Source organism: Pinus tabuliformis, chromosome Q, assembly GCF_031772625.1.
Source record: "Pinus tabuliformis cultivar Carrire ecotype Pingquan chromosome Q, CPIR1, whole genome shotgun sequence".
Taxonomy (NCBI): domain Eukaryota; kingdom Viridiplantae; phylum Streptophyta; class Pinopsida; order Pinales; family Pinaceae; genus Pinus; species Pinus tabuliformis.
In genome coordinates, this window is record NC_142296.1 from 1,131,475,654 (window position 1) to 1,131,478,849 (window position 3,196).

A 3,196-nucleotide genomic window follows, 5' to 3' on the forward strand; every position below is an offset into this window, starting at 1 on the left:
GCTTTTCTCAGCGCAATCAATTATAAAAAATCACACACTCATTCAAGAATTGAAAAAGTACAGACAATTTTGCATATACATTAAGAGCACTAATCTGAATTTGGATTATTGCAATAAGAATCCACTGTAAAAAACCAGACACCATTCAAGTACTCAGCCCTTGACCTATAATTTAACATACACACAAACGATTAATATCACCTCATGGATACATGGTGTCATTTCCATCCCTAAGAACCTTGTATGGCATGCAATGACTGCAGCTCATCTCTAATATATTAACGTTATGGTACCAGTTTCCTTTCTAATGATTTAAACAGTGCAAAACTTGACTGACTGATTAGAAAATATGTAAAAGCAATGGACGGGTATGTACTATATAGTTACCAGGTACATTGACCTTGAAGATGTGGGAATTGGATGTTTCCAACCAATCCACTTGACCCGTCGTGGAGTCATCTGTACTGAGTCTGAAAGGCAGGAAGTGCAGCAGCGGATCTCTCAGGTAAGACGGAGCCATGAACTATCTGCGCCATCATTTCATTCAATCAGCGCATTTATTCATCCTATTCTAACCCCATGAAGCTTTCGAATTCGCATAACAAATAAATAGGCAAAATTAAGGATCATGCCATGAATTTCCCATCAACATGCACACAGGTTGAATTGTTGATATCTGCAATAACTCAAAAAAGCAATTGAAGTAAAATGTACATACCAGATTGCTTAAAAGGGTTTGTCAGGTAATAAAGAATTCACGTTGGAATGTATTGAATGGATGGATTAAATGGACTTGAAAATGTATGTGAGCAGTTTGGGCCCTCTGTTTATGGGTATTGCATTGTTCTAGACATATCTGATGGAACGTCATCGATAGCAAACACTCCACAAAAATACGAAGCTTCTACAACATTCTTATCCTGGTTCTTTTGGTTTTCTAGACGCTTCCCAAATTCCTAGGTGAAAGAATAAACACATGCGGAGGGTGAATATGTCGTGCTGGGTTTATCCCCGTCGTTTATCTATTTTTTTGGTAAATATTGAGGTTCAGAGTGTTGCCAAATTAAATGTTACGATTTAAATGTTCAACCTAAATTGATCTTGAACCATGCACTAATGAAACTCTCACGTGTTTTTGTGAAGGGCAAGCCCTCTACAGATTAGGACGAGAGGTTATCGTTTCAGGGTAGTCTTTCATAAAAAAAAAAAAATATGTGAAAGGTTTGCTAAGTTTTATTTTTATTTAATTTTTTATCTAATCAAAATATTTTAATTAATAATTATTATTTTTAATTTTATTTTTATGGCTATGGTTATGAATTTGATTAAATTAAAAAATTTAGATCACATAATGCAACAAAAATTTTATAATATTTTTTTACATTGGTTTGAAAAAACATTTTTGGCCTAATAATAAAATATAGTTATTTAAACAAAAAATTATGAAAAAGTAGAAGTTTTATTATGGTTAGATTTTAGGTTTTTATGATCCATAATGTAGTAAGTATGTTTTTGGGATTAATCACATCAATATTATTTGGTCGACATTTTATTATTATTATAAAAACATATTTTCACTTTCAAGGATTTTTTTATTATTTGAAATATGTTTTTGAATATATAAATAGATTCACCTCTTAATAATTTTTTGGGCGAGATAAAACAACCTAAACTGGAAGTTTTTAAAAATCTCTATGAAATTTTGATTAAAAATGTCCTAAAAAGTCATATTATTTATTAAGTAAATTAAGTTTTCTATTGATTACAATTAAAAGTAAAACACAAAAATTTAAGAATAAAGTATTACAATATTATAATTGATTTATTACATATTTGTAATTTAAAGGAAAAAAACAAAAAAAAATGTTAGTTGTTTAATATTAAATGAATATTATAACAATTTGTAATTTAGTATAAATAAACATGCCTAGATTCATTTTAACTTCGGATCTACTAAGCGCCTAGAGAGACCAAATCTCTTTTCACTCTAAAAGAAGTTTGCATGTCAAGAAGAAAGAAAGAAATTATTTTAACGTCCACGAGGCTAAAGATAGCCTATGGGACAGATTGTTTCTTCATCTGCTTGATGTATTTAGCCCTTTTTCTGTGAAGCTTCACAATAAATGCTTCCAGCTTCTCGACAAACCCCTCGCTAAATAGATTATCTCAAGAGCTAGCTGCCAGCATATCTGCATAACTTTCCCTGTTGTCTTTGAAGGCTTCACATTCTAAAATGAAATGTTTTTCTATTTCCACCTTTCCGGAAGAACAAAAAATGCATACCCTTTCCTCCCACACTTCGTTTGGCCTTTTCCAGCGCCTTGTTTCACAACTGAGTTGATGAGAATTAGTCCTTAACTGAGTAATAAAAATTTTGGCTCTCCAAGAGATATTGGCCTCTATGTATGCTTTTGGTTGATGATTATGAGTGGGATTAAACACTTCAATATAGTAATTTTCTTTCTTCCTTGCTCCTTATCCCAAGTATGTTTGTGGAACTTTTCCATAACAAAAACTTTTATCTCTTTGTTGTTTATGGGACACGTGTTCAAGCCAATACCCCATTTACTAAACCATTTGTTATTTTGTTGCATCCAAGTTTTTTTGGTCTTGCACAGTCTATCATTAAACACAACCTTAGGCCATCTACCCTCTTCCATTTGCTCAACTTTTTGTAAATACCTTATGACTCGCACCATAGCAATTGCTTCAATAGGAGCAGTCCCTGTTTCACTTAACAAGATATCATAAGGAACTGCACTTTTAATCTTAAATTTGTTTGTAATCAAACGCTTATGAATTTTCTCAATTTGTCTCCACTGCATGTTGGAGGTACTGCTAGCCCACAGTTCACAACCATAGAGAATCACCAAAATCACTAGAAGCCCAAAAAGAGTTTGAGTGGTCTTCCAATCCCATAACTCTGCCTCTCTACACCTATTTTGAAAAGAATAAAATGATTTCCAACCCCCCAAATTTCTTTTCTTTCTAACCATTCCAGCTTAGATTTTTGTTGAAGTCAATTATGAGGTACTTGTAATATGCACTTCTTCGAGAATGTTGCCTTCAAAGTAGAACTTATGTTGGTTATGTTTTATTTTCTTAGAGAAGACCACTACTTTTGTTTTGTTGATATTGACTTGCATCCCCACACTTCTACAAAAATGCTCAAGGGATAGAAAGTGCTCTTTCAAAC

At 32.6% G+C, this 3,196-nt stretch overlaps 1 long non-coding RNA gene across 1 annotated transcript; it reads right to left on the reverse strand.

Moving 5' to 3' along the window:
* Positions 1 to 471: 471 nt before the first annotated feature.
* Positions 472 to 1,141, reverse strand: LOC149223526 (uncharacterized). The gene is made up of 2 exons (XR_016248975.1): positions 719 to 1,141; positions 472 to 527 (listed from the first exon to the last, which is right to left on the reverse strand). It is a non-coding gene; the product is annotated as an uncharacterized LOC149223526 (long non-coding RNA).
* Positions 1,142 to 3,196: the final 2,055 nt, after the last annotated feature.